The sequence below is a fragment of the Notamacropus eugenii genome, chromosome 4 (genome assembly GCF_028372415.1).
Source record: "Notamacropus eugenii isolate mMacEug1 chromosome 4, mMacEug1.pri_v2, whole genome shotgun sequence".
NCBI classification, from domain to species: Eukaryota; Metazoa; Chordata; class Mammalia; order Diprotodontia; family Macropodidae; genus Notamacropus; species Notamacropus eugenii.
The window spans coordinates 295688104-295697118 of record NC_092875.1 but is presented as its reverse complement, the minus strand read 5'-3'; the positions used below and the strand labels follow the sequence as shown (position 1 = coordinate 295697118).

Genomic DNA, 9015 nt, shown 5'->3' with positions numbered 1-9015 from the left:
TTTCCTTCTATACTATTTATATTTCAAAATCTCTTACTATTTTTTCAATTATATCTGTCTTGAAAGGGCACAAAGAAATCATCTATAATTAGTGTCTTTGTGTCTTTTTTCAATTTACTTAGTTTTTCCTTTAAATACTTAGATGCTATTCTGCTTGATACTTTTGCATATTTAATACTGATATATTATTATGACTGTTTTAAACAAAATGAAATGTGCCTGTTTGTCACTCTTGGCAGTATTTATGTTCAGTATTTTCTTGCTGAAATTGTGATGCCACTCCCATGCTTTTTGCCTAACTTGATTCATACTTAACTAATTATACTTTATTAAACAATTCCTAACTTCTGCATTGTTCTTCCCCCCAGTCATTCAGGCTCAAAACCTACATGACACCATTCTTGACTTGTCACTCTCTCTCACTCTCATATTCAACCTGTTGCTTAGTCCTATTGATTCCACTTTTGTTACATCTCTTGTATGCTCCTTCCATACTCTTACACTGTCACCATCCTGGTATAAGCCTTCATCACCTCTTGTCTAAACTAATGCAATAACCTTCAAATTGGTCTGCCTGACTCATTTTTACCACTCCAACCCATTCTCAATTTAGCTGTGAAGTTGTTCTTCCTAAAGCCCAAGGGTGATCATGTCACACCCTTACTCAATAAGTTCCAGTGGTTCCCTATTACCTTTAGGAATAAATATAAAATTTTTTGTTTGGCTTTTAAAGCTTTTAATGTCCTCATCCCTGTCTTTCAAAACATCTTACCATATATTCTACGATCCAGTGACATTGGCCATCATTCTGTTCCTTAAACAAGACAGTCTTATCTCTGGACTCAACACATTTTCACTGGCAAGGAATGCCTCACCCATCATCTTCCCTGACTTCCTTCAAGTCCAGCTAAAATCCTACCTTGTGCAAGAGATTTTCCTGATCCCCCTTAAAGGTACTGCCTTCGCACTGAGACTACTCCTCTACTTTGTCTATATTTTGTCTGTACATAGTTGTTTGCACATTGCTTCCCCCAGTAGAACTCCTTTAGAGCAGGGACTGTTTTCTGTTTTCATTGCATCCTCAGTGCTTCACACAGTGAGGACACATAATAAGGGTTCAATAAATGTGTGTTGACTTAACTTCCTCCCCATTTTAACTTTGTATGAGTCTATATATTTTAAGGGTGTTTGTTGTGGGAAGAAGAATATTTTGTCTTATTTTTTAGTCAAGTCCATCCACAGAAGAACAGAATCTCAAATTTAAAATAAATGGCACAGTCCATTTAATTAAATTCATACTAGAATAAGAATTGCCCTCCTCCTTAACATACATCAGAAGAGATCATTCAGACTTTGATTTGAGACCTCTAGTTAGTGGGAACCTACTGCTTCCAGAGGAAGTCTTTTGGATACCTGCCTTGTGTCAATTAGTCTCTTTTCAAATTCTACCAGTTGCCAATTTTTCTGTTCTCTTTGACCAAACAGGGCATGTCTATTATCTCTTCCATATGACATTCCTTTAAATACATAGATAGCTCTAATGGCCCTGACCCCAAAGTCTTCAGGTAAAATATTGCCATTTCTTTTAATTATTCTTCTTGTGGCACGAGCTATAAACCCCTCACAATAAGGTATTACCTCCCTATGAATTATTTCCAATTCTTCAATTCTTGTTTCTTATTTTTTCATTAAAGACATTTTGTATTTATTTCATGTTGTTTTGAAATCATAGAAATTAGGTGAGGGGAAAAACACAAGGGGACAAATATAACTGAAGAGCACAGCATCTCCCAAAAGTTATTAGCTTTCACAGGAGTCCAGGGACAGAAGAGGAACACAACCTATATACATCATCTACTTTGTAACTTGGTGAAGGGGCTCAAACCCAAGGACAGGCAGAGGCTCACCCAGGACCTCAGCCCTCCTCATCAAGAGACTGATTCCATCCAAACCCACTCTCTTTCTTGCCAGTTGTTCCCTGGACTATCCAGTCCTGGATCCTCTTGAATGTTGTCATTGTGCAGATTTTCAGGAGAGCCACATCTTTGTACCTGTCCAATATTATGTCCTTCCTCTCATTCTTTGTCCTTGCCACTCTCTCCCTTCTGGGTTGTGGACTCACCATTCACTGAAGCTGAGAGACCAGCATTCGGCTTCTCCTCTGTCTTCTCCTTGGAGGCCTCCTCCCCACCCCCTGCCAACTGATCTTCCCTCTTCTCCATCTCTGCTTTGACTTTCTCCAAGGCATGTTTGTTAGCTTTCTGGTTTGCTTCAACTTTTGGTCCCAGGACCCTCAATTTGAACCTACTATAGGCTTCTCCTGGTTTCCCCATCACTTCCTCATTGACTTTATAATGGTGAATCCATTTTTAATATGGCCACCACATCTGTTTCCTTCTGAAGAATCTAAGAAGGCATCTGCAGGCTCCCCAGGTCCTCCAAGGCATTGAGGTATCTTTTCACATCTGGATTGTCAACCTTCAGGGCAAATTTGATCTCACCATGCAACTTCTAAGGTCTCTCTTCCATAGATTCTTCGTTCTTTCTTCTTTCCAACCCTACTCTCCAGCAGCACCTCCAACTTCTTCCTGGTTCATTCCACTTTCATAGGTTTGGCTTGATACTTTTCCTCTGGGAGGCTTCTTTTCTCCTTCTGGTTCAGTTTCTTTGGCGGCTCTGAGGACTGAGATTTTTGTCTTCTTTACTGACTTCACCTCCTTCTTTAGCTCTGGTTCTGAATCAGAGGGTGAAAAGGCTCAGTCATGATCTTTCTTGCCCCTTTTCTTGATGGGCTTATCATCTTTGACTTTAGCTTCACTACTGTCACTGTTAGGGTACGTGTCCTTCCTCTTGACCCTTTCTTTCTTCTGTTCCTTTCCCTCCTTCAATATTCAATATCCTTCTTAAAAATTAGGATATGTAATTGAATACCACACCCCATATGTATTTGAAGTAGTGTGTATAGCTAGATTATCTCCTTCCAGGTCATGAACACTATGCCTTTATTAATGTAGATAAGAATGCAGTATTGAAACTCCTTGCAATGTCAATACACTAAGGTCTCTGGTTTAGGTGTTTGTTTGTTTGTTTGTTTGTTTGTTTTTTCCAGAGAAACTATAACTAGTTCAACCTTCTGAACTTTACATTTATAAAAAATCATTTAAAGTGTAAACCTTAATATTAATCCCTACTAAATTACAACATATTTGATTCAGTCCTAAATACTAGCCTGCCACCTGCCTCTCTCTCTCTCTCTCTCTCTCCTCTCTCTCTCTCTCTCTCTCTCTCTCTCTCTCTCCATATATATATATGCATATATATATGTATATTCAATTTATACTCTAATATCCTTCCCAGTTTCATGTAATCCTCCAATTTGATAAGCTACCTGTGTCTTTGTGCAAATCAATTATAAAAGTATCTACTATTATGGAACTATGCATATATCCCTGGGATATTTCACTAGAGACTTCCCATCATGTTGATATCAAATTACTAATGATTATTCTTTCAATCTCTCCAGTTCCTAATCTACTTAACTGAATTACCATGTGTCTTCATTTCTCCCTGTTTCCTAATAATGATGTAACAATTTTATTGATTGATTAATTAAAACTAGATAAAATGCATAAATAATTCCTTTGATCTGTAAGTTTATTGTTCATATAAAAAAGTGAAATAGGTCTATTCTTGATGAACACATGCTGACTCTTTGCTGCTCTTCCATTTCATGGGGAAGTTTATCCCACTAACATTCAAAGTGAAAATTTATCCATTCACTCTTTGATCTACCAAGACATGTTATATGATCTTTCTTTTTTAATTAAAAGTACCAAGTGGGTGAAGCATTTTCTGCTTAAAAGAATGTAAACAAAATCCCAACTTGCTTTTATGTATGCCTACCTATGCCAGATCTAGTTAAAAATTATTGGATTTTTATCATTTTTAAAATATTCACATCTGTCTTGTGGTGCAAAACTTGAAGTAATTCCTTCCCTCACTCTTACCTCATATGAAGACACATTTATGCCTCTTCTCTGATCTAATGCTATTTTATTGTTACCTAATTTTTCTATTTGGCTTGCATTAAAGTATGCTTCATAAGAATATGCCTATACACACACACATGCACACACATGCACACACACACACACACCTCTTTGAATGACCTTACGTGCATTTCCTGAATTCAAAAATATAAACTCCTTTTCTCGACATATTTTCTCTATATTCTTTTTTTAATCACCTAATCACAATAAGTGATCTTTCTATGTTTTTGAATTATCCACACCTAAAGTAGAACTCCCATGTTAAAAGAATCTTCTATTCTCTTTGTAGCATGTAAAAAACTAGCTTTTTCTAGGAAACAAAGATTTTCATAACTTGATAAATGAGATATGCCCTATTGAGTACTTAAAATATATTTTTCTTTGACCCAGAAGCCATGTAATATGGTGACATCATTTGTGAGTAAACTAAATAAAGGGTTACTTTCTGCCAGTTCCTTACTTGTGACTTATATTAACCTTTAATTTTTACTCTAGTTAAAATAATTTGGAAGAAATTGTCTTTTGTGGTGTCTTGAAATATGGTACTTAGATTTTTTGGTGAATGATTTATTTGGGGTTTTGTTGCTATTTTTAAATGATTATTAAATTGTTGTGTCAATCTCTGCCTTAACATTAACCGGTTATTTTGCTGAAATGTCACTTTTTTATTTCTCTCTCTTTTGCCTTTCCTTAATTATTACTTTTTAATTTTAGTCATTTTTCTATTCCATCCTTTATAGTTTCTTTTTTCTTCTGTGGTTTCTATGACTCCATAAAACATTTCATTTTCTGTTTTACATAATCAATTATATTTTCAAAATTTTGTCTAAGCATTCTAATTTCACAGTTTATCGCTTATTTTAGTTCTTTAAAGTCTTTGAACCCTCTGGAGTTTTTGGAGGTTGTTGGAGTCTTTTTTCCAAGGTTGTCATTATAGTTATTACCATATTATTCCCTCTCCTTGTGGGAATTTCTCTTCATATTCTTTTACCCTATAGTGTTTCTTCATTGTATTGGAATTTTTATTTTTTTGCTTAGTCATTTCTTCAGTTTCTCTGATGTGCTTTTTCCTCCCGTGGTACTTTTCCTTGTGAGAATTTCTTTACTCTTCCCTCTTTTCAAGGTTGTTCTATTACTCTACATGCAATGAAAAGGAGCTGGACTTCAACCCCTCATCCAGTCATCTTTCTGGAAGTTCACATATGGCATTACTTTACAAACACACTTTGACACTTCATGTAATTTCCTCTTTGGTATAGGCTAGGACTAGTCCCTGGCAGGTCCTTCTGCAGGCATTCAAACCACAATCATAGAGAATAATTCTACATGAACATTCCATGTCCACAGTTAATACAGTGATGTAGTGGTTATGATTTTTTTTTAATTCTAAGGAGTAATTACAAGAAAGTAAATTGCCTATTAGCAGTTTTCTATATTATTCCAAGGGGAACTGAATAATAACTAATGTTTGAAGCAATCAGGCCACTGGTAGAATTCCATTCATTCTTGTGGAATCCTCCAAAAGCTGAGATTAGAGGGGATATACTAAAAATGAAATTTAATATAACTGGCTAAAGTAAAACTCAAAAATCACATTAGGATGTGGGTCAGATCATTTTTAATGGTGCATTTATTCTAGTATTAATTTGCTTCCTCCTTTGTTAACAAAAATGATTTTTACATTTTAAAAAAGCACCTCAATTTCAGAGTTTCTTTATAGCTGCTTTCTTTATAGCTCATTTCTTTATACCTGCTTTCATTACCTCTTATCATTTACTCACATTAGAGATGGACAGGATTCACATTTTAGATGATTCTTCCAATTAGGTTTTTATTCTTGTTAATGTTCTGCTCAAATGGGCTAGGAAATGAAATTGTTTCAAACCAAGAATGCTGCCCATTTCAGTTTATATTCCTTGCAGCTCATTAAATGGAACATCCCAAATTTGTTTTCCCAAAGAATGATTTTAAATTGACAAAATTATTCTAAGAAAAAAAGATGTAAAATCATGTTCCCTAGGGAACTAAACTACAGGTGGCCTTCCAGTTCTCTAAACATTTCATTGATGGAGATTTCTAAACTGAGTAAGGAAAATCAACCTTCCTATTTCAAAACTGTCATTTGCATCCATTTCTAAAATTAAGAATGTGCTACATTTACCATCTTCCATTCATATAGGATCTAGCCAAGTCTTTGTAGGGCCTCAGATATATTCACCAATAGTTTTCAGAGTGCATGCCTTAGAATACCTTAGGGCAATTTTCTCAGGACCAAAGATTCAAGCCTAATATTATGATATCCCTATTCTATGAGGAGGTTTATTCAATTAAGTTCTAATTCAATTGTCAATGAATGAACTTTACTGATAGTGATATTTGATTCTAATTAAGCTTTATGTGAAAATATAATAAAAATTTATTAGAATATTTCCCTTGCTCTATATTATAGTCTGTATTTTTTCCTAGTCAATACTAATGGTATAGTAGATATAACACCTTTCTTGAGCTGGGGTCTTAAGTTCAAATTCTGCCTCAGATATTTATTAGGTCTGGGATCTTAGACAAATCATTTGCCTGCCCTACAAAATGAGGAGGTTGATCTAAATGTTTTTCTGAGTTCCCTTCCATTATCGTCTTAATTACTACTGAATCTTCACTTTCTATCCTGCAATATATTTATAAAAATCTTGCCATTTTTTACTTTGGCTTTCCTCTCTGAGATGACTTTTTAGCATTGAGATAAAAAGTACACTAGGCTAAGATAATAATAGTTAACATTTATATTGCTATTACAATGTGCCAGGTCCTGTGCTACATGTTTTACAATTATTATATTATTTGATCCCCACAACAACCCTGGGATTTAAGTGCTACTATTATCCCCAATTTTTACAAGTGAGGAAACTGAAGCAAAAATCACTTGCCCAAGATTACTAGTAAGTGTCCAAGGCTAGATTTGAACTCAGGTCTTCTTGAATCCAAATCCACTGCTCTATCTATTGTATCACGTAGAGAGAAAATACCTGAGTTTAATTATTTTTACTGTTCCATCATTTCAGTTGTGTCCAACAATCTGTGACTCCATTTGGAGTTTTCTTGGCAAAGATACTGGAGTGGTTTGTCATTTCATTCTCCAGTTCATTTTACAGATGAGGAAACTGAGGCAAACAGGATTAAATGACTTCCCTAAGGTCACCATGCTAATAGGTCAAGTACTCTATCTAGCTGCCTGTTTAAATATTAACTGTTATTTATTAGGTGTGTGACCTGGGACAAGTCACATAATCTCTCTGGTTCTCTGAGTCCTTTTCTGTAAAATAGGAATGATGATAATAATTTCCATGGGCTTTTGCATGATAAACTGACTTGGACTCATGCTCGAGGATATCAAGTCTGACCACATATCTGGTAGTTAAAATGAAACTATGAGGACTATCCTCCCATTTCCTCCAACATTTTCTTGTTAGGGAATGTAGTGGTATACCATGGTTCCTGGTCATCTGAGCTTATGGTAGTTTGTGAGATGTGCAAATTTAGAGACGTCACTACTTCAAATGTTCATGTGAACTATCTGTGTCTGACCTGTGAGCTTGTATTGGTCTGGTCAGCCACAGTTGGACACACTGTTCCGTCATCCCAACATAGTGATGTCATTTTGGTCTTCTTTAAGAATGAAGGACAACAACGAACCAGCCTGGCCTGGGAAAGGAAAGGTAGCTAGAGGTAGATACTAGGTTACTTCTTAATAGGCAATAAGATGTCTGAAAAATTATGTTTTCCCAAATCTACCTATCTTGTAAACTTCCCTGTTTCTGTCAAAGACACCATTACATTTCAGTTGCATGGGTTAAAATCAATTTTATCCTTGAAACCTTATTCTAACTCATTCCACATGTATAATCAGTTGTCAAATCCTGTCATTTATTCCTCCACAGCTCCTTTCATATCATCTCCTTCCCTCTTCTCACATAGCTGCCATCCTTGTAAAACCATCCTCAACACCTCTTGCTTATACCATTGCAACATTCTCATAACTGGTCTTTCTGCCAGAAGTCTCTGCCCACTACGGTCCATCTTCAGTTTTTTGTCTATTTGTTTGTTGCTGTTGTGGTTGCCTGATGCTGCTTTTGCTGTTTTTTTAATCATTTAGTCATGTCTGACTCTTCATGACCCCAGGCCAGGCACTTCTGTCTTTCACTATCTCTCAAAGTCTGTCCAAGTTCACATTTGTTATTTCCATGACATTATCTACCCATCTCATCTTTGCCATCCCCTTTACTGTTTGCCTTCAATCTTTCCCAACATCAGGGGCTTTTCAAATGAATCCTGTCTTCTTATTGTGTGGTCAAAATATTTAAGCTTCAATGTTTGACCTTCCAGTGATTAGCTGGAATTAATTTCTTAGATATTGACTGATGTGATCTCCTTGCTATCCCAGGGACTCTCAAAAGTCTTCTCTAGCACTACAATTTAAGCATTGATTTTGTAAAACTCGGCTTTCTTGATAATTCAACTCTGCCATTCATATGTAGCTTTGACTACACCAGGAGTGGGGAACCTGCAGGGAACAAAGTCCCCTTAAGGATTTGTTCTGTGAAGTTTGTGTTCAGTCAGAGGACCACATCTGAGAACCTAAGGTGTGACATGCAGCCTCAAAGTCACAGGTTCCCCACCCCTAGACTACATGAACCTTTGTCAGCAAGGTGATGTCTCTGCTTTTTAGTATTCTCTCCATTTTTAATATAAGAACTAAATTATTTTTAGAAAGTCCAGGTGTGTCCATGTCACTTACCCCTCTAATAAATAAACTCTAGTGGTTCTCTACTACATTTACTACTATAAGCTCCTCTATTTGATGCTTAGGGCACTTTGCAAAATGACCCCATAGTACCTCTTCTGAGTAATTAAACTCATGCACTGTATGATCTAGACAAAATATTAACCTTGCAGGAGTTCATTGAAAATA

The 9015-nt window shown here is 35.9% G+C and overlaps 1 pseudogene; it reads right to left on the bottom strand.

Moving 5' to 3' along the window:
- Positions 1 to 1908: 1908 nt before the first annotated feature.
- On the bottom strand, positions 1909 to 7425 carry LOC140502514 (hepatoma-derived growth factor-related protein 2 pseudogene; annotated as a pseudogene).
- Between the last annotated feature and the right edge of the window lie 1590 nt (positions 7426 to 9015).